The sequence below is a fragment of the Coregonus lavaretus genome (genome assembly GCF_964263955.1).
Source record: "Coregonus lavaretus genome assembly, chromosome: 22".
In the NCBI taxonomy this organism is placed as follows: domain Eukaryota; kingdom Metazoa; phylum Chordata; class Actinopteri; order Salmoniformes; family Salmonidae; genus Coregonus; species Coregonus lavaretus.
Window position 1 is genome coordinate 22,459,149 of NC_140009.1, and position 24,178 is coordinate 22,483,326.

The window sequence follows — 24,178 nt, forward strand, 5'->3', positions numbered from 1 at the left end:
GCAAAGTGCTGCATGGGTGGACAAAGAGAACAGGTTTGAAATACAGCCTAGTCGATCCCTTGGCTCGCCATCTGCCAAGAGTGACTGAGTGTGTGTGTGTGCGCGTGCATGTGTGTGTCTGTGTGTGTCTGCCATTGGATATTTTCCCATTCCCATGTCATCCCAACTGCCTCCTGTACCAGGAAGTAATAGGCAATTGTAGTGCACCCTTTAGCCATGGTGTCGCTACACAACCCATTATTTGGAGGGATTCTCCTTGTCAAGGTGTTGTAGTGGAAGGGAAAGAGTTAAGTTACGGTGTAAAGAAAGGCTGTTTTCAATGGCAGTCTCAAACCATTCATGATATCCTTACAGAATTACAGTGGAAAGGGGGGCTCTGGGGGTAAGTGTGTTCTCATGCTTAGGGTCAGATCCATTCCCCTGAGGGGGGAGATATACAAGATTGGGAAACCTTTAACACCAAGTTCCATGAGACAGGTTTCGCCAGCCTCCCCAAATGTGAGAACTAGGCAAGAAGTGTGTAACATGATTTCCTGTGAAACATCTTTCTTTTTGGGGGAAAATAGCAAAAGCAGTAAAGGCCAAAATGTTGTGAATATATTGTATGAGAATAATGCTGTATTCTGAGATAGAAAAGCTCCTTGTCTTGAATTGTGCTTTTGTGAGTGTGGCTATTACACAAGATCAACGTGGGATTCTGAGGGTGGTAGAACTACCTCCAATAGGTGTTGGCTAGTTGAGGATCATTCATCATCATAAAGTTGTATAATAAACTAAAAGTGTCATGTCCCAAATCCAGCATATGCTCCCAACCAATTTAATCCCTTCTTGTAATTCCATTGACATACTTGTACACTCTAAAGAATGCTGGGTTGTTTGGATAACCCAACTGCTGGGTTACAGACATTGGTTCACTTAGTTGGGTTGTTTTCTTTAAAAATAGCAAGGTTGGGTTGTTAATGCTGGGTTACTGATGTAGGGTTATTGAGATCATATGACCCAGTGGGTGGGTTAATTCTCCTGCTAAATCCAGAAGATCAAAGTGATCCGGCAAGCTCCTGAATAAGGATTGTTGCAGCTGTGTAGCAAGTCTACTAGACAGTGCAGCCGGCGCTGAGTGGAATTACTTTTAGATGGACAAATGGGCAAGGCGTTTGTGGCTGACCAAAAAATGGTGAGTAAAAAGCTAGCTAGCTAACATTACTAATTATTCATTCAGGAATAAATGACCTAGCTATCATAATTACATATTATCTCAGTCATTGATAATTTTAGATAATCTTAGCTAGCTAGCAAGCAAATAACCCCATGCATGCTAGCTCGAGCATTAGCTAGCTAGCAAGCTATTTTCCTGTGCTGTGTGTGGTAGCAAACATGTTAGATTTTTGTTGAAGTTTGGATAGCTAGCTAACGTAGCTATGTCAGTGCCTGTAGAAAGCTTGTCTTCTGTAAGCCTAACGTTAACATTACTGTGTGGTGAATTGTTCCACATCAGGTAGCTAGCTAGATAACTTGGCTTAGCTAGCTAGTTAGCTAAAACTAACATTAGGTTAGCTAGCTAACTATAGATTTTACTAAGCTAGCTAGGCCTATTCCCTGTGTCTGTTAATTTAACCTGATTGTAGCTAGTTGGCAAGCCTATAACTCTTGCTTTTATGGTGGTTCAGTTACTGTAGGTTTTTTTTGCACAAAAAAATATCAGTTAGCTAGCTAGCTGGTTAGCTAATCTCAGTCTGGATGCAGACAGTTAGTTTAACATTATATTGAAATTAAAGGAGTGTCTCAATTGTTCATCCAAGTTTAGGCTATCCATTTTGACTCTCCACTTAATCTGTGTTAACATTATGTTTTTATCACCACTGCCTAGATACTATTGGCTGCATGACCCTGAGAGTTTATCTCACCACCAGTGTCCTGAACGCAGGTAACTACATAGTTAAATGAAAGTCGTTTCTCAAATGTTCATCCACGTTTAACCATTTTGACTGTCACCTAAAACTTTGTCATTGTCCCCCAGATACTGAAGACGACATGGTCCTGAGAGTGTTTCTCCCACCACCAGTGTACCGAGTGCAGGTAACTACATATTGAAATGAAAATAGTGTCTCAAATGTTCATCCATGTTTATCAATTTTGGCTGTCCCATAAAAGCTTGTTATGTCTTTGTCCTCCAGATACAAGTGGAATATTGAATACTTTTTCATATGTAATACTGTAAACCAGAGGTGAGAAGTAACTAATTACAAATACTCTCGTTACTGTATATGAGTAGCTTTTCCAAGTACTTGTCCTTTTTTTTTTTTTTTTTTTTTTTACTTCTACTTGAGTAAAATGTAATTGAAGTAACAGTACTTCTACTTGAGTATGCGCTGAATACAACAGGTGTAGACATTACAGTGAAATGCTTACTTACAAGCCCTTAACCAACAATGCAGTTTTTTTTTAAAGAAAGAAAAAAGTTAAATAAAAAAGTGTTAAGTAAAAAAATTAAAGCAAATAACTAAAGAGCAGCAGTAAAGTAAAATAACAGTAGGGAGGCTATATACAGGGGGGTACCGGTACAGAGTCAATGTGCGGGGGCACCGGCTAGTTGAGGTAATTGAGGTAATACAGTGAGGGAAAAAAGTATTTGATCCCCTGCTGATTTTGTACGTTTGCCCACTGACAAAGAAATGATCAGTCTATCATTTTAATGGTAGGTTTATTTGAACAGTGAGAGACAGAATACCAACAAAAAAATCCAGAAAAACGCATGTCAAAAATGTTATGAATTGATTTTAATGAGGGAAATAAGTATTTGACCCCTCTGCAAAACATGACTTAGTACTTGGTGGCAAAACCCTTGTTGGCAATCACAGAGGTCAGACGTTTCTTGTAGTTGGCCACCAGGTTTGCAAACATCTCAGGAGGGATTTTGTTCCACTCCTCTTTGCAGATCTTCTCCAAGTCATGAAGGTTTCGAGGCTGACGTTTGGCAACTCGAACCTTCAGCTCCCTCCACAGATTAAGGTCTGGAGACTGGCTAGGCCACTGGAATACCCATCCACGACCAATTTTCAATACCCTGGCTGAGGGAGATTCTCACCCAAGATTTGACGGTACATGGCCCCGTCCATCGTCCCTTTGATGCGGTGAAGTTGTCCTGGCCCCTTAGCAGAAAAACACCCCCAAAGCATAATGTTTCCACCTCCATGTTTGACGGTGGGGATGGTGTTCTTGGGGTCATAGGCAGCATTCCTCCTCCTCCAAACATGGTGAGTTGAGTTGATGCCAAAGAGCTCGATTTTGGTCTCATCTGACCACAACACTTTCACCCAGTTCTCCTCTGAATCATTTAGATGTTCATTGGCAAACTTCAGACGGGCCTGTATATGTGCTTTATTGAGCAGGGGGACCTTGCGGGCGCTGCAGGATTTCAGTCCTTCACGGCGTAGTGTGTTACCAATTGTTTTCTTGGTGACTATGGTCCCAGCTGCCTTGATATCATTGACAAGATCCTCCTGTGTAGTTCTGGGCTGATTCCTCACCGTTCTCATGATCATTGCAACTCCACGAGGTGAGATCTTGCATGGAGCCCCAGGCCGAGGGAGATTGACAGTTCTTTTGTGTTTCTTCCATTTGCGAATAATCGCACCAACTGTTGTCACCTTCTCACCAAGCTGCTTGGCGATGGTCTTGTAGCCCATTCCAGCCTTGTGTAGGTCTACAATCTTGTCCCTGACATCCTTGGAGAGCTCTTTGGTCTTGGCCATGGTGGAGAGTTTGGAATCTGATTGATTGATTGCTTCTGTGGACAGGTGTCATTTATACAGGTAACAAGATGAGATTAGGAGCACTCCCTTTAAGAGTGTGCTCCTAATCTCAGCTCGTTACCTGTATAAAAGACACCTGGGAGCCAGAAATCTTTCTGATTGAGAGGGGGTCAAATACTTATTTCCCTCATTCAAATGCAAATCAATTTATAACATTTTTGACATGCGTTTTTCTGGATTTTGTTGTTGTTATTCTGTCTCTCACTGTTCAAATAAACCTACCATTAAAATTATAGACTGATCATTTCTTTGTCAGTGGGCAAACTTACAAAATCAGCAGGGGATCAAATACTTTTTTCCCTCACTGTATGTACATGTGGGTAGAGTTAAAGTGACTATGCATGAATAATAAACAGAGTAGCAGCAGCGTAAAAGAGGGGGATGCGGTGGGGTGGGGTGGGGGGGCAGTGCAAATAGTCTGGGTAGCCATGATTAGCTGTTCAGGAGTCTTATGGCTTGGGGGTAGAAGCTGTTGAGAAGCCTAATGGACCTAGACTTGGCGCTCCGGTACTGCTTGCCGTGCGGTAGCAGAGAGAACAATCTATGACTAGGGTGGCTGGAGTCTTTGACAATTTTTAGGGCCTTCCTCTGACACCGCCTGGTATAGAGGTCCTGGATGGCAGGAAGCTTAGCCCCAGTGATGTACTGGGCCGTACGCAATACCCTCTGTAGTGCCTTGCGGTCGGAGGCCGAGCAGTTGCCATACCAGGCGGTGATGCAACCAGTCAGGATGCTCTTGATGATGCAGCTGTAGAACTTTTTGAGGATCTGAGGACCCATGCCAAATCTTTTCAGTCTCCTGAGGGGGAATAGGCTTTGTCGTGCCCTCTTCACGACTGTCTTGGTGTGTTTGGATCATGATAGTTTGTTGGTGATGTGGACACCAAGGAACTTGAAGCTCTCAACCTGTTCCACTACAGCCCTGTCGATGAGATTGGGGGCGTGTTCAGTCCTCTTTTTTTTCCTGTAGTCCAGAATCATCTCCTTTGTCTTGATCACGTTGAGGGAGAGGTTTTTATCCTGGCACCACACGGCCAGGTCGCCGACCTCCTCCCTATAGGCTGTCTCATCGTTGTCGGTGATCAGGCCTACCACTGTTGTGTCGTCGGCAAACTTAATGATGGTGTTGGAGTCGTGCCTGGCCATGCAGTCATGGGTGAACAGGGAGTACAAGAGGGGACTGGGCACGCACCCCTGAGGGGCCCCCGTGTTGAGGATCAGCGTGGCAGATGTGTTATTACCTACCCTTACCACCTGGGGTCGGCCCGTCAGGAATTCCATGATCCAGTTGCAGAGGGAGGTGTTTAGTCCCAGGATCCTTAGCTTAATGATGAGCTTTGAGGGCACTATGCTGTTGAACGCTGAGCTGTAGTCAATGAATAGCATTCTCATGTAGGTGTTCCTCTTGTTCAAGTGGGAAAGGGCAGTGTGGAGTGCAATAGAGATTGCATCATCTGTGGATCTGTTGGGGCGGTATGCAAATTGGAGTGGGTCTAGGGTTTCTGGGATAATGGTGTTGATGTGAGCCATGACCAGTCTTTCAAAGCACTTCATGGCTACAGACGTGAGTGCTACGGGTTGGTAGTCATTTAGGCAGGTTATCTTGAGCACAGGGACTTTGTTGGTCTGCTTGAAACATGTTGGTATTACAGACTCAGTCAGGGACATGTTGAAAATGTCAGTGAAGACACTTGCCAGTTGGTCAGCGCATGCTCGGAGTACACGTCCTGGTAATCTGTCTGGCCCTGCGGCCTTGTGAATGTTGACCTGCTTAAAAGTCTTACTCACATCGGCTACGGAGAGCGTGATCACATAGTCATCCGGAACAACTGATGCTCTCATGCATGCCTCAGTGTTGCTTGCCTCGCAGTGATTTAGCTCATCTGGTAGGCTTGTGTCACTGGGCAGCTCGCGGCTGTGCTTCCCTTTGTAGTCTGTAATAGTTTTCAAGCCCTGGCACATCCGACAAGCGTCAGAGCCGGTGTAGTACGATTCAATCTTAGTTCTATATTGACTCTTTGCCTGTTTGATGGTTCGTCGGAGGGCATAGCAGGATTTCTTATAAGCGTTCGGATTAGAGTCCCGCTCCTTGAAAGTGGAAGCTCTACCCTTTAGCTCAGTGCGGATGTTGCCTGTAATCCATGGCTTCTGGTTGGGGTATGTACGTACAGTCACTGTGGGGACGACGTCATCGATGCACTTATTGATGAAGCCAGTGACTGATGTGGTGTACTCCTCAATGGTATCTGAAGAATCCCGGAACATATTCCAGTCTGTGCTAGCAAAACAGTGCAGTAGCTTAGCATCTGCGTCATCTGACCACTTTTTTATTAACCGAGTCACTGGTGCTTCCTGCTTTCGTTTTTACTTATAAGCAGGAATCAGGAGGATAGAGTTATGGTCAGATTTGCCAAATGGAGGGCGAGGGAGAGCTTTGTATGCGTCTCTGTGTGTGGAGTAAAGGTGGTCTAGAGTTTTTTTTCCACTGGTTGCACATTTAACATGCTGGTAGAAATTAGGTAGAACGGAATTAAGTTTCCCTGCATTAAAGTCCCCGGCCACTCGGAGCGCTGCCTCTGGATGAGCGTTTTCTTGTTTACTTATGGCCTTATACAGCTCGTTGAGTGCAATCTTAGTTCCAGCATCGGTTTGTAGTGGTAGATAGACAGCTACGAAAAATATAGATGAAAACTCTCTTGGTAAATAGTGTGGTCTACAGCTTATCATGAGATACTCTACCTCCGGTGAGCAAAACATCGAGACTTCCTTAGTGTTAGATTTTATTCACCAGCTGTTGTTTACAAATATACACAGACCGCCACCCCTTGTCTTACCGGAGTCAGCCGTTCTATCCTGACGATGTAACGTATATCCCGCCAGCTTTATGTTATCAATGTCGTCGTTCAGCCACGACTCGGTGAAACATAAGATATTACAGTTTTTAATGTCCCGTTGGTAGGATAACCTTAATCGTAGGTCGTCCAATTTGTTTTCAAATGATTGGACATTGGCTAATAGAATTGATGGAAGAGGCAGTTTACTCGCTCGCCGTCGGAACCTTAAAAGGCACCCCGAACTACGTCCACGATATCTCTGTCTCTTTCTCATGCGAATGACGGGGATTTGGGCCTTGTCGGGTGTCTGTAGGATATCCTTCGCGTCTGACTCGTTGATGAAAAAATCTTCGTCCAATACGAGGTGAGTAATCGCTGTCCTGATATCCAGAAGCTCTTTTTGGTCATAAGAGACGGTGGCAGAAACATTATGTACAGAATAAATTACAAATAACGCGAAAAAACACACATAATAGTACAATTGGTTAGAGGGCTGTAAAACGGCAGCCATCTTCTCCGGCGCCACTCGTATGTGTTCAGTACTCTTCCCACCCCTGCTGTAAACCATGCACAAAGTGTCTGGACTCAACTCAATGCAGATTAATGTCCTGCAAACAGCAATAGACTGTATAGAGTACCACAGTATGAGTCATAATACCCATAAAACCTAGTGGTCAAACAGAGAAATGGTTCCAATCGTTTTTCCACCATTCATCTTTCCCATAGGGGATTTTAGAAACACTTAAAATAAGGTCTTACCCTGGCATGACGTTTTGATAAACGTGTAAATCTCTCTAGGACAAGTTGACACTCAATGAAATAGTTATGAATTGCTTGCTCTTTCTGTGTCATGGTTTAAGTTCAATGACCACCAATAGATCTGGAACTGAACTAGATTGCATTTTGGGTTTCAGAATGCATCAAATATGAACCAGCTATGGCACAATATCGTAAATCCTACTAGGTGTTCGACCTATCTGACTCACTCTACTGGAGTTCCCTCCCTGTGCGTTTGTGTGTGCTTGCATGTGGTTGCATTCAGGTTTATGTGTGTGTGTGCACGCGTGCGTTTGCGTGACAGTCCTACAGTATGTCAGCGGCTCGTCGGCATGTCATAACCGTTTAAACACAGCCCCCGTACCTCTGTTATGGGGCCGTTCCACCTCAGCGGTATACCCAGGTGAACCTCACCCTCCGTGGTGACTTACAGGAATCTGGTCGGACGGCACCGGAGCATGTACAGACCAGCGCTGGAATCCTCACTCCGCCAGCTATGAGCAGTCTGGAATTCTCCTGTGATGTCATGCAAAGCCAAGATGTCCAACCAGTTTACTATCGCTCCCCCACCCCCCCTAGTCTAAACCATAGAAATATAATTAAAACATTGACTTTTAATGGGGATTCCCGTTCTAGTAATTCTATTACTCTGGACTAAAAAACCTTATTCAGTCCTCAGTGACAAACCATATTTTTACTTCATGATTTTGCCTTTTATTGGGATGAGAGCCATTCAGGTTCAAGAAATGTGGACTGAAGTTTAATCATTAAATAGTGTTTTTACATGTTTTATGTAGATTGTTTTTGTATATTTTGTGTATATTGTTTTGTGACCCATATACTCAGAAATCACATGAAAAGTGGGTGTTCAGTCAAAGCATTAAGGGAAATAAAAACGGATACAGTTCATTCATTGCATAGTATTAGTCAGTGATACAGTAATTTGACTGATTGTTAACAAAACACCTATTCATTAACATGGGAAAACCCTTTCATAGTAGTGAGGAATGAAGACAATTTCCTTTGGACCCTTTAACTTGCTCATTACTTGTTCTGCATGGGAGATCAAGATCAGGTCCAGGGCTTGTTTCAGTAAATGTTTAAAATGAACTCTGTGTTTGTGTTCCTCCTGATACAATCAGAGCTCCAGTGAACCCCTCAGAGCTCTAACAGCTTTATTATTTGTGTGTGTCTGTGTGTGTAAGAGGCCTTAATCTGTGAAAAGTGGCCCTATGCTTCTCAGCCTAGCAATGAGACACACTGGGCAGCCTGTTGAGCTGCTTCAGAGCAGGAGTCGGGACACAATGAGGGCTTGGCTGATAGGGGACCTCATTGGTAAACTGAGGCATTTAAAAAGGTGTTCTGTTCAGATGTAACCTGATCTCCACCTGACTGGGCCCAGGCATTCCGCTCTGCCCGGTTAAGAGTCCCCTGAACACAATGACCAGAGCACACATCAATCACATTCACATCCCTTCATACAAAACTATGTGACTAGAAACATAATTAAATGCATTCAGACAACACTTTATTGATCACAGTCTAAAAGGATGGGACAAAGTCAAATATTGTTTTATTTCAGGTTTATTTTATATTGTCATGTCATATTACATAACATTGGTGAAAATATATGTGTATCTATCGCTTGGTTGTAGTATAGACAGTATTTATAGATGAATTAGATCAATAATGGATTCATTTATAGTTGTTTTTTTTACTGGACCTGGAGAAATGTCAAATTCTGGGCAATGATCCTATTTGGAATTTAGCAACCATGACACGGTGACATACACACATCTTTCTTTTATAACTCAGATAAATGCTGTTCTAAATGCTTTATTACATGAACATAATATTATATCCATTTAGATATAAAATATTTGATACAGTATTTTTATGGACACACACACATAGAGACAGAGAGAGAGAGATATTTAAAAGCACCTTACAGCATTTGAATTACTTCTGGCATCACATATGTGTATATCCCCAAAAAACTGTATTTCTTTGGCCATCCTGGGCCGTTGCTTAAGGAAGAAACTCTGACACAAGGCACATGGAAGAGCACTGACAACGGAGTCAATCTTCCAGTGCAAGGTTCATAGTTCCTGTATAGTCATTATCTTCATCACCATAACGACCGTATCCCAACCCATCTGTCACTTCAACCAATGTGCCTATGCACTTGTCATATAAACACACTGTATACACACATTAACATAGAGTAAGCCTAAGAGGTCAGACACACCAAGACAAACTGACGAACGAGCTCAAACTTTTATGCAAGAAGAAGAAGAAAAAGAGAAGTTAACGCCATTCAATGGACGGCATTACCAGACAGTATTAGACAGGGATAATTAGATCTAACCATGTCTGGTAAGACGCCAATCAACAGGCTAAGGAGCTAGGACCGAAGGACGCCCTCTGAACCAACCGTCCATTGTACGCAGAGGGAGACAGCTGAAAGAGACAGGATGAGATACAGGAAGAGACAGGCTGAAAAGATACAGTATGTCTGTCTCACACACCGACAGGGATACTAGTCTGTCTTTTTCATATTCTCAAAGACTATGTTATATGGAGTATATTTACAATGAATTGCCACAAATAAAGACAAAAGAGATACTGGTGGTTTAAAGTTCACATCAAAGATGTAGAAGGGGGAAAGAAATTAGCTCAAGGGGGAAATGTGGTGCCTTCTCACCACAAATTAAATCCATACGCCACATTTGGGTTCAGTACAACATCAAATGGTCTTTTCAACCGTTTGAAAAGGAGAGGGGGGGGAAGGGAAAAAAAATATGACAAACATTGAACCATTCCGTGTGTCTATGTCATAAATAAAGGCAAATGACAGGAGGTGAGCCAATAAAGGTTTGGTTCAATATTTGGGAGGTAATTCTCCCTCCTTAAACAAACATTCAGGTCTGCCAGCTCCTTGTTTATTATTTGCCAACGTCTGTGATGTCTGTTTGAGGGCTTTACCTATTCAATTGGGATTTATTTTTCTTTCTGGAAGACGATAAGAAAAGGGGGACATGGAACAGGGTAGTAGTCTGCCATAAGGGATCAACTCATTCAAGTCTATGGCTGTTTATCATTTGTTTATGACAAAAATAAAACAGAATTCTAAAATTCAAATTGTAACAAAAGTTCTCCAATAAAGCCTTGTAAAACGACAAAAGGCACTACAGATAGAGCTGTGGGATATACTTAGCTGTGATAAAAATAATAATCATTCATGTGAAGGGATAGAGAGAGGGGTGAGGCTGAAGGGGAGTGGGAAGGAATCGAGGAGGATGTCGTTGAGTCTATTTTTATCGCAAGTGCTCAGGTGAGCTCATGTGTCAGTTTCAGGATGTGCCATGCAGGTAAGGCGAGCTGGACCACTCACAGTGACACAACACAAGCCACACACTACAGAGGGGAGGGGATAGGGAAATGAGTGGCATTGCAACCGGTTGAACCGTCAACCGACTTGTATTCTTTAACACAGGTTGGGTGGGGCCACCATAAAACAGGACAGGGAAGTGGATAATACAAAGGCTGGGTGAGCTAGGGCCCCTAACTGTCTCCTCTACTCGTTCTTGTTTCCCGGGGAAAGGCAATTGCCAGTCGTGCCTCTAATCTTCTCCATTTGTTTGAATTGATTCTTAACTGAGGAACACTGAGATATTTCTATTACTTGGATTGCCAAAGCACCCCCAGTCACATGTGCCATATATTTTCCCAATTCTATTCACAAAATAAGCACTTCATAGGTGTATATTTTCTACAAATAAATGGAGGTAAAATGGAGCATCTTTCAGATGTGTAGTTTCAGCTAGCGGAATAAAGGTGTGTCAATAGAAGAAGATTGAAGACAATTTAAGACAATCTCTTACAGATAGATACGACCCTAAACCAAGTCTTCTTATCAGTGACGTTATCAGACATCAAATCCTTGAAGAAAGATAGAGTTCAAACTGGAGTCAAGTTCTACCACTACAGATAATCTGATCAGGTATTGACTATGGTATGCTTTCATCAAGTGGTCATACCTGACCCTTTAAGCCCATCCTAAGCTGAGGAGTATCTCTGGAGGTATGTGGGTCGTCCAGGAAACATCGTTACCAGACAGTGTTAGAACTTTTTTGTACAATCCAGCACTGTCAGGTAAGATGGATCCTGAAAGCCATTTCGGGGGAAACCAGGCCATTTTATTGGAAACAAAATGGCCGCCAAGCTGAGATAAAGTGTGCTTATGTAGCTAGCTTGCGTTGTAAGTTGTATGGTGTATCACTGTAGTTAGCGGATGGCTAGCATCATCATTACCAGGCAGTATTAGAGAGATTGATGATATCCAATGCTGCCTTGTAAGATGGGGATGACCATCCAATACATGCATAGGAGACAATGGGTCATAAAAGTGATTATTTTACAGATCACAATAAGTGTACAGATCACAGTAATAATATTTTCCTCTAAGCATTTTACAATACAGGTTTCTTTTGTATAATGTGTTGTGTTATCTCCTGGTTTTGACCGACAAAAAAACTTGATAAAAGGCTAACCTTGCTTTGGTAGGTTTGTGTTGGGATAAGCCCCACATATGCGCATAAGGAACATTCCACTATGAAAAGAGAGAGGTGTACTAAACAGTAGGCAACCCTAACTGGTAATGCAAATTATCATTAGAAGGCCTGTCTTTCACATCTCTGAAGCTACATCTATATTTAACAGAAAGAAGGAGAAACTAATATAAAATCAAGTATACCCCCCTCCCCAGGCACACATGCAACTTATCATTAATATCCATTACAACTCCACTTCAGTTAACTCAACAAATTGCGGCCTTGGGTGGACTTTACTAACAATAGCAAGTTCAATATATCGCCTAACCCCCAGGTCTTAAACAAGAGATGAAGTGGGGGGAAACCACGTATTTGAAACTCGCCTCGAAACAAAAAATATAACGTTGTACGGCAGACTTTGTTCTAGTAGGGGCTGTAGGTTAGGTTCTGTCACAGGAGAGTGGGCCACAGTGGCTGTTAATGATTGCCCAAACCTGTTCTGACTGGTCTGGTTCTACGAAACGGTAAGGCTGGGAGGGCTGCTTTTCTCACAATGGATGGCAAGGAAAAATATCTAGAATTTTTAGCAGCCAGGGCATGTGAACACTTCAGCTTCTTCCCGGTCAGTCAGTCAGGGCCCATGAAATGAGAAAGCCGACCTGCTCTCACAGACTGCTGCAGCCTCTATTTAGTTAATCATCAGCATTATACACCAGGGCTGCAGGCCTAGAGAGAAAGAGAGAAAACAATATTAGGGAGAAAGAATGAGTATTAAAGCTTGTAGAATGAAGAAGAGGACAATGGAAATAACATTTATTAAAGTCAAGTAGACCCTATAGTTAAGTATTACCTGACTTCCTACTTCCCAAGTGCTTGCTATGCATTTCCTCAGTTATCTTTCCTTCTTTTAGGTTTGCTTAAGTTTTCCCCCTTTATCCCTGAAACTCGTCCCTGTTTTGGCTCTTGAATGAAGTTATTCCATTGTTGGAGCGGTTGTTCATTCGGTGTGGCACTTACGGCTGCCCACACTATAGCCTTACTGAGTTGTAAGTGAGGCGTGATCAGGTAACCCTGCCCTCTGCGCTGGAATGTGACTCCACTGTGAAATGAAACTGATAGGTAAACCAGCCTGGCCCTTAATCAATAGTTGGCGTCTTTGTGGAGAACAATGTCGGTGAAATCCAAAACCTCACTTTATCAACACCACTAATTGGCCCTCCAGACTACTGGAGAGTAAAGCTTAGTGGCTCGATTCGTCACTTTTCAGCTATTTCTCTTTGGTTGCTTCATTGTTTTATTTCAATATATACTATATTGTTCAGTTCCCTCTGCTATTTTACTAAATTAAATTACATTATATTTACTCTTCTACTATCTTATCATGGTTCAGTAATTCACTTTTCATAGTTCACTGTTACTTTCCCTTTCTGTTTGAGTATTTCCTATGAATGTGAGAAATTTGCAAGAAATTTGTTAAGCAAAAAGGTTTCTAGACTCCCTCATGCATGGTGCCTCCACCTCACATTACTATTGTCCATTCCTAGCTTCAATATTAATGTATTTCCATGATTTGCAGCTGTGCACAGCCCATCTGTAATTAGCCCACCCAACTACCTCATCCCCGTATTGTTATTTATTTTGCTAATTTGCACCCCAGTATCTCTATTTGCACATCATCTTCTGCACATCTATCACTCCAGTGTTAATACTAAGTTGTAATTATTTTGCACTATGGCCTATTTATTGCTCTACCTCCATAACTTGCTACATTTGCACACACTGTATATAGCTTTTCTATTGTGTTTTTGACTGTACGTTTTGTTTATCCCATATGTAACTGTGTTGTTGTTGTTGTTTTTAATCGCACTGCTTTGCTTTATCTTGGCCAGGTCGCAGTTGTAAATGAGAACTTGTTCTCAACTGGCTTACCTGGTTAAATAAAGGTGAAATAAAAAATAAAATAAAATTTTCTGAAAATGCTTTCTTGCCTTAACTTATTCTTTAAAACATTAAAATAAAATAAGAAATATAGGTACAAAGCAACAGCATTCCACCAACATCAACCATAATGTTAATGGTTTAAAACGGTTATGGCAAAAGCTGCTTAGTCACAGTCATACCCATTTAAACTGCCTGTTCTTCAGTTCACAAACTCAATGTTTTTTTCCCCTGACTTCTCACCTTATTCCGTGATTGGCACTACAGTTAACATACTAGTTAGCTTGTTCTTAGTTTCACATGTCTGTTTCCTAAGCTGTAAAAAATTAAAATCTATAAAAATAAAAGATTTTCAAATTTCAACCACCATATTGTATGGCCTACCAATCCTGTGAGTCACATTCTATGGAAATTCCCTACAGACCAGTTATGATATCTGTAATGCCCAACCCATAGTCATAATCTTTCAAAAGCTATAAACAATTACAAAATTACTCATTCAGGTAAGGGAAAGAAATTAACGAATGTCTGTCTCTCCACCAATCAAAATCTTCCACCTCACTCACTGCACTATTTGGTCGACATTTTCCCTCCATTTATCAACAACGCCTTTTAAGCTTTATGAAATATGAAAAAGATTGGTTTAATCTTCTTGCCAACATTCCAAAAACATAACCATCATAATGGTGATTTTCTACTCCCAGAAGTCAAACAAAATACAACAAAATCCTTTCACTTGCAACTGAAACCTACAGAAGAGTAAAATGGATGAGCAGACATTTTACGTTCAGCATACATCCACTATGTAAGCCTCGTATTTCTCACATCAAAAGGTTAGGAAAAACATAGATTATTCTTTGAAATCTCTATCTATACATGTCAAAGGAAATAAGTAAGAACATTGGTATTTTAGTCTCCTTTTCAAGACATGCAACATCTTAACAAAAGGCTGCGTTAAGAGTTATTCAACAGGTAGCAGAGATAAGTTATCAAAAGCCATTTTAAATCAACAAGAAACGCTCCCATGCCTTCATTATCTTTTTTTCAATCAGAAGAAATTGATAAAATATTTCAAATACATAAATGTTTCTTTTGTAAAATAATCAAAATATTTCACCATGATTTTTTTTGTCAATTGGTTATCATCAGCTTTTGTAGTAGTACAATGATCAAAATGTTACCATAACGGCTTGAATGTTCTTCCAAATGTGCATTTCCAATGTTACAATGGAGGGGAAAAGCCGCTGTCTGTATATCCTTTGACAAGTCTGTCTGTTTGTCTCTACCTGCCCCAACCGGTCTTTCCAGTTTAGGAATTAACATTTGGCTCTTTTGTTTCTGTTTAAATGGACTGGAATCTGATACAGTTTATAATATGCTTCCCATTTAAACTCATGCTCTTTTCTGTAACAGCATACAAGCACCAACGGCTTTATACAACGACCTTGTTTGCTTGCCATCCATTTCCTGACTATTACATAAGTATACACACAACTGGTCTTCAGTCTACCTGTAAGCCGGTGCTGAACAAGGTACGATGACAAAGCAAATTTATCACAAATAATGTCAGAGGAAATTGTACACGGACCAAAATGAAAACAAATAAGGAGGTATCATGTTGGTGAGTTACCGTGTCCTTCCCAGGTGTGGTCATGTGAGCCAGAAAGAGGCATCATGTGGCCTGGCTGTGGCTTCTGGCTGCTAGACATGTCTTCCTCTTCTCTCCTCTCACAGAGAGACCAACTCTACGATGTTCGCTTGGAAAAAGTTGCCGCTCTCAGGCAGGAGAATTAGCTCGGCTTGACTAGACACCCAACAAGGAGGCGAAGAACTAACCCCAAAAATCAACTCAACAGGTTTGAGTCGTTGAGACTCGGCTCAGGATTCCCGGGAGCTCACGGCGATGCTACCTGGTTAAGCTCCTCAAGACGAGTAGACTGAATTTGTAAAGGGGATAGGTTTACATGTAGCCTGGCCCCCCTCCACCACAGGTGTAATTTTCAGGTGGCAGCCAATCTCCTTAGCCTCTGGCGCTCACAGGTGTGTCCCATGCGCTGCGGTGGCCAATCAGATCTGAGATGAACCCCAGTCCCACCCAGTCCCACCTCACCGGTTCACCTGAAACCACCCACTCACGCACGCCCCCGCTCCCACCCCAGGTACTTTGTATGTGTTTATGACGTTAGCCTGAGCTCCTGTGGGAACGGCCTCAGTTCCTATCACAACACAAACTACACCAACATCATCCATGAGATCCCATCCACACCCAGAAACAAACCAAAACCATATTGAGGGGGGAAACATAGAAATTGCAGCAAATCTCATAGAGCCTACCTAAAATCCTCTGTGAAAAAAACCACATGACCTCTGTCATACTTGTAAGCGTATATATGAAATAGCCGTAACCAGAAATACCTGCCCTTTGCCCTTGTCTCTTTCAGTCTCTCTATTTTCTGTTCACACAACCCCGTTCCAGCCTCAGTGGCTAACAAAGCCCTACTGGTTTACAGCCAGATGACAGGTGAACAAAGTACAGGTAGGTGAAACAGACAGACAGAGATACAGACGGTTTGAGGCGAGCCAGGCTAGGCCAGGTCAGGGAGGGGGGTGACAAGAGCAGGATATGTTGGTCTATCAATCACTGGGGCTGGTGGTGGTGAGGCTGAGCCCCGGAGGCCTAATCCCTGGCCTGAGCTGGCTAGCTGGCTGAGCTGGGCAAGGCAGCCACTTTGGGCCTGGTGTAATTGACTGGATTAGCTTCAACAATGCAGACAATGCCATATCCAGATCATGTTTCAGGGGAGGGGGCATGGCAGTTTGCTGTGAAGCACGCGAGAAGAAAGGTGATTGTTCCAAGCAGTGGGCCATAGATATTCACTCTTTTGAGTAGAATTATGCAGAATCCATCTAGTCCATCTAGTTTGAACATGATACCAGTTGTAAATTCAACCCATGGTAGAGTAGAGTAGTCAGTGGCTTTACATTTTACATTACATTTTAGAAATTTAGCAGATGCTCTTACCCAGAGCGACTTACAGTCAGTGCATTCAACTAAGGTATAAAATATATATAAATAACACATCACAGTGGTTGTGAGAGTGGAATGACTACTCAGGGAAGACTATGATATGTGTTTATTTTTCTTCATTTAGCAGACATGCTACTATGGTATGGGTAACTAGGGCCCCAAAGCACAGAAGTGTTGAAATAAAATAAATACTGCCTTTTAGGATTTCTACTTCTCTCTTAAATTGCCCCTGAGTGAAGTCAGCCTTCCTCAAAGGGATTGGTGAGTAAATTGCCTGAATGGTCTGCTTTGTTTAGTCTTTTCATTTGCATTCCAAATTAGGTTTAGAGTGTTTAGCTGGGGCACAACCTGAGCTCATTTGGGTACTGATGGGTATCAGGCTGGCCTGTCACGCAAGGGAGGACGTAAAGACATCCAACATTGGCCAGCGTTAACGACGACTTCACACACACACACGCATGCACGCAAAAACACCAGACACAGCAAAGTCAGCAGCTGCATCATGATACTACTCAAAGGGTTAGTGCTCACGTCGTCATAGCGTGGGTGTTTTTGTATTACTTTGCATTTACACCCTGTTGTACTGACTTTCCCATTGTGTTTATCCAATTTTATCCACTTCTTATTGTGTGACTATTTGTTGTTGATTTTGTGAGGTCATTCATTTTGCATTGAGTATCATGTGCACAGTTTGTCTGTTTGTGGTCAGTTTGTGGACTCTTATGGCCCCTCCTGAACAGATCCCTGTAACCTTACTTCGCTGGACTCCAGTTAGACATGAGGTCACACTTTGTGCAAAGCCCTATAGACAGTCAGGGAGTTATGATTGCATTTAATTAGTTATCAAATTTTTTACAATTTCACGTAGCTACATGATTTTCCGCCTCTTACATCGTAAGCCCCATTACATTGCTATTATCAAGCAAGCAACTCATGAATGAATAAATACTTTACAATGAGATATCACTCCAGTTTGTCATTGCTCGTCAGTACTTGTCCTTCATTTGGCCAATATGTTGCATCTGTTTGTTCTCTGTTCTGTTGTTTTATCCACCTGTCTCCCTTTTGTCCTTCCGCTCAGCTGACTGCGGGATAATTACAGAGATTGACATTGTCTTGCAGGAAATTGGAGGACTTAGCACAGGTGTGATGCTAAAAGGGCTCTCATTATCATGACCAGTGCTGAACCATTGATTTCTATGAAGTCTCTCACCAATTACCTCCCTGTCTTCCCACTACTCAAGGTAAGAGTTTAGCTACCCCAGAGTTGACCAGAGAAGAGCTATGAATGGGAATGACTAGGCCTAGACACAGACACATTTTATGTGACAGAGTACTGCGACCCTCATAACTCCATTTTGAGTTCCTATACTAAAGAGGTTTAAAAGTGATATGAGAGGAGTTCTGTGTGTGTGGAGCATTCACATGGGGACCACCACACAAACAGTCTAGCAACCACAGCCTTGCTCCAACTTGCCGCCTCCTAACACCACCAGGTAATTGGGCCCCAATGATTGTGTGGGGGCAGGGTGTGTGTGTGCGTGTGTATGAAGGAGAGCCATTCCATAAGCCCCAATGGGGTTGTTGCCATGGGGACATGGGGAAGGGGAGTCAGACATACACATTATTAAAGCACCTTTATTCCACAACACATCTGTTAACCCAGCCCAGCGCTTCATTTTATTATTACATTCAATAGTACTCACCAGTGGAGAAAAAGCAATTTCAGGTGATCTTCAGGGCCTAAAGCTGAGATGTTTTATGTTGTTTTATAAAACACAAAATCCACATACAGTAGGTAGGCTATGATGTTCGGTCTCAAAAAGGATAGCAAAAAATGCTTGAAGTCACTAACTGGGCAATAGTCTCAAATTTAGAGCCTTAAAATGATAGTTCAATTTTTTTAGAGAAAAATAGAATGTTTTGTCACATACACTACCGGTCAAAAGTTTTAGAACACCTACTCATTCAAGGGTTTTTCTTGATTTCTACATTGTAGAATAATAGTGAAGACATCAAAACTATGAAATAACACATATGGAATCATGTAGTAACCAAAAAAGTGTTAAACCAATCAAAATATATTTTATATTTGAGATTCTTCAAATAGCCACCCTTTGCCTTGATGACAGCTTTGCACACTCTTGGCATTCTCTCAACCAGCTTCACCTGGAATGCTTTTCCAACAGTCTTGAAGGAGTTCCCACATATGCTGAGCACTTGTTGGCTGCTTTTCCTTCACTCTGCGGTCCGACTCATCCCAAACCATCTCAATTGGGTTGAGGTCAGGGGATTGTGGAGGCCAGGTCATCTGATGCAGCACTCCAGCACTCTCCTTCTTGGTAAAATAGCCCTTACACAGCCTGGAGGTGTGTTGGGTCATTGTCCTGTTGAAAAAAAATGATAGTCCCACTAAGCCCAAACCAGATGGGATGGTGTATCACTGCAGAATGCTGTGGTAGCCATGCTGGTTAAGTGTGCCTTGAATTCTAAATAAATCACAGACAGTGTCACCAGCAAAGCACCCCCAAACCATAACACCTCCTCCTCCATTCTTGACGGTGGGAAATACACATCCGTTCACCCACACCGCGTCTCACAAAGACACGGCAGTTGGAACCAAAAGTCTCAAATTTGGACTCCAGACCAAAGGACAAATTTCCACCGGTCTAATGTCCATTGCTCGTGTTTCTTGGCCCAAGCAAGTCTCTTCTTCTTATTGGTGTCCTTTAGTAGTGGTTTCTTTGCAGCAATTCGACCATGAAGGCCTGATTCATACAGTCTCATCTGAACCGTTGATGTTGAGATGTGTCTGTTACTTGAACTCTGTGAAGCATTTATTTGGGCTGCAATTTCTGAGGCTGGTAACTCTAATGAACTTATCCTCTGCAGCAGAGATAACTCTGGGTCTTCCATTCCTGTGGCGGTCCTCATGAGAGCCAGTTTCATCATAGCGCTTGATGGTTTTTGCGACTGCACTTGAAGAAACTTTCAAAGTTCTTGACATTTCCCCTACTGACTGACCTTCATGTCTTAAAGTAATGATGGACTGTCGTTTCTCTTTGCTTATTTGAGCTGTTCTTGCCATAATATGGACTTGATCTTTTACCAAATAGTGCTATCTTCTGTATACCCCCATACCTTGTCACAACACAACTGATTGGCTCAAATGCATTAAGAAGGAAATAAATTCCACAAATTAACTTTTAAGAAGGCACACCTGTTAATTGAAATGCATTCCAGGTGACTACCTCATGAAGCTGGTTGAGAGAATGTCAAGAGTGTGCAAAGCTGTCATCAAGGCAAATGGTGGCTATTTGAAGAATCTCAAATATAAAATATATTTTGATTTGTTTAACACTTCTTTGGTTACTACATGATTCCACATGTGTTATTTCATAGTTTTGATGTCTTCACTATTATTCTACAATGTAGAAAATAGTAAAAATCAAGAATAAGCCTTTAATGAGTAGGTGTTCTAAAATCTTTGACCGGTAGTGTACAACGGATAGCTGCAGTGAAATCTGTTGTTTTTACAGGATCAGCCATAGTAGTACGGTGCCCCTGGAGTAAATTAGGGTTAAGTGCCTTGCTTAAGGGCACACCCCAAAAATGTTTTACCTTGTCGGCTCGGTTAATCAAACCAGCAACCTTTTGGTTACTGGCCCAACGTTCTAACTGCTAGGCTACCTGCCGCCCGTTTTTGGGGGGTTATTTCTAACCTCCCTAAGGTGTTGTTGTTTCCTCCAAACCATTTTTAAATTCGTTAGCTGGTTATTTAGAAACATCCAGAATCTTCTGGCTAAATTTTTCTGAGAAGGCAGCGATGTTAGTGGAAACGGATTATATCAGTTAACAGTGCATTCAAAAACATGGACAATAACGTAATTATTTGATGTGATTATTTTTATTCAAACTTTACTTATACAGATTGTAATATTTCACAAGAGAGACCTGTTCATAAAGACCCACTACATTTTCTATCTTCATTTTTAATTTTGAGTTTCGCCCAATTTAAAGCACTTTAAACATTGAGAAAAATGCTCATTATTATTATTATTGACATTATGGTCATTGATCTCTTTATAAATTTGAGCGAAACCATCACTTTCTCATCTGCACACATTAACCCATGAAAGGCCCTGCCAGGCCTGACCCCCATAGCCCATTAAACACTCCTCGCCATCGGCTGCTCGGGGTCAAGTTTCAGTAATGGAGGGGAAAGCCACGCTCGGCCCTGTGGAGTTTGTTTAGGAGATGAGGCTAAATGTTGAACTCCAGGTCTCCTCTTTCATTGTACTCCTGCTAAAGAGCATGTCTGCTTGCATCGGCTGCCTCTCTGGCACATTGGGCATTGTGTAGTTGTGAATGGGTTTGTGTACTCTGGAGACGACATTATGGACAATTACAACACACCGTCTTCAAACACACCTGTCTGTCTCCCTCATTAGAAAATCCTCTCCATTGTTCCTCACAGAATACCAAAGCCAGTTATGAATTGTTTACACTAGAACAATGCATTCATATACATGAACAAATCTTAAAGGGACATTACACTCCAAACGTTAGTCAAAACATTTCAGACCTCAAAAGTAGCTGGATCTATAAATTAAATGGCCTGAGATGTGGATTTATCTAAATGGAATCAAGGCCGTAACTACATATGAGGTCCGGGCCTCTGTCATTTTTTCAAATATACACACACACACACACATATATATATATATTCAAGGGGTTTTCTATATTTTTACTATTTTCTACATTATAGAATAATAGTGAAGACATCAAAACTATGAAATAAGACATATGGAATCATGTAGTAACCAAAAAAGTGTTAAACAAATCAAAACATATTTTAGATTTGAGATTCTTCAAAGTAACCACCCTTTGCCTCGATAAACAGCGTTACACACGCTTGGCATTCTCTCAACCAGCTTCATGAGGTAGTTACCTGGAATGCATTTCAATTAACAGGTGTGCCTTGTTAAAAGTTAATTTGTGGAATTCTTTCCTTCTTAATGTGTTTGAGCCAATCAGTTGTGTTGTGACAAGGTAGAAGAGGTATACAGAAGATAGCCCTATCTGGTAAAAGACCAATTCCATATTATGGCACGAACAGCTCAAATAAGCAAAGAGAAATGACAGTCCATCATTACTTTAAGACATCAAGGTCAGTCAATACGGAACATTTCAAGAACTTTAAAAGTTTCTTCAAGTGCAGTCGCAAAAACCATCAAGCGCTATGATAAAACTGGCACTCATGAGGACTCATGAGGACCGCCGCAGAGGATACGTTCATTAGAGTTAACCTCACCTCAGATTGCAGCCCAAATAAATGTTGCACAGAGTTCAAGTAACAGACACATCTCAACATCAACTGTTCAGAGGAGACTGCGTGAATCAGGCCTTCATGGTCGAATTGCTGCAAAGAAACCACTGCTAAAGGACACCAATAAGAAGAAGAGACTTGCTTGGGCCAAGAAACACGAGCAATGGACATTAGACCGGTGGAAATCTGTCGTTTGGTCTGATGAATCCAAATTGGATGATGGATGATCTCCGCATGTGTGGTTCCCACTGTGAAGCATGGATGAGGAGGTGTGATGGTGTGGGGGTGCTTTGCTGGTGACACTGTTGGTGATTTATTTAGAATTCAAGGCATACTTAACCAGCATGGCTACCACAGCATTCTGCAGCGATATGCCATCCCATCGGGTTTGCGCTTAGTGGGACTATCATTCGTTTTTCAACAGGACAATGACCCAAAACACACCTCCAGGCTGTGTAAGGACTATTTGACCAAGGAGAGTGATGTAGTGCTGCATCAGATGACCTGGCCTCCACAATCACCCGACCTCAACCCAATTGAGATGGTTTGGGATGAGTTGGACCGCTCTGTTGGAAAAGCATTCCAGGTGAAGCTGGTTGAGAGAATGCCAAGAGAGTGCAAAGCTGTCATCAAGGCAAAGGGTGGCTACTTTGAAGAATCTCAAATATAAAAATTTGTTTAACACTTTTTTGGTTACTACATGATTCCATATGTGTTATTTCATAGTTTTGATGTCTTCACTATTATTCTACAATGTAGAAAATAGTCATAATAAAAATAAAAACCCTTGAATGAGTAGGTGTGTCCAAACTTTTGACTGGTACTACATATATATATATATACATACATATATACATATATATATATATATATATATATATACACATATATATATATATATATATATATATATATATATATATATATATATACACAGCATTCGGAAAGTTCAGACCCCTTCACTTTTACACATTTTGTTACGTGACAGCCTTATTCTAAAATGTATTAAATACCTTCCAGAAGGACAACCATCTCTGCAGCACTCCACCAATCAGGCCTTTATGGTAGAGTGGCCAGACGGAAGCCACTCCTCAGTAAAAGGCACATGATAGCCCACTTGGAGTTTGCCAAAAGGCACCTAAAGGACTCTCAGAAAGCTCAGAACGTGTATATTCTTGATCTGACTGAGCTCTAATCACGCCTGCTTCTTTGCGAACGAGTGGAGTCATGAACAGTGGTTTGTTCGTTATGTTCGCCTGCGCCCCCTGGATTAGCCTCCTGGATTAGCTTTTTAGACTGAGACGTGAAACGAACTACTCCAGCTTCACAGGAGGTTGGTGGCGCCTTAATTGGGGAAGACGGGCTCGTGGTAATGGCTGGAGCGGAATCGGTGGAACGGTATCAAATACATCAAACACGTGGTTTGATGCCATTCCATTTACTCTGTTCCAGCCATTATTATGAGCCGTCCTCCTCCTAGCAGTCTCCACCGCCCAGCTCCGAGTCGGCTCAAGTAAGCAACTTGAGACGCTGCTGACGGTATGTTTGCGAGATGCTGGACAAAAAGCAATTTTAAAACCGTCCCATGACTCATGCCGTGTCTACAGACATCCCCCAAACAAACAAAATACGACTCTTGGAGAATGAGTGCACTACTGGTAAATAGGCGCTTATAGATATGTCAGACATGTGGCTAGCTGCCGGCAGAGACTTCTATTGCAGTAACGTTGAAGGGCTCTGGATAGTATTAGCCAGCTAGAAGGATGAAGTTAGACGCTAACGTTAAACAGAGACTACCTCAGCAGGAGAAAAAAATAGGCTACTAAAGTTATCATAATAACTCTGCTTTACAGAGAGTAGGTTACTGAGACAGACAGTGATGTAGCGCAAAGTGGTCCCCGGAGAAA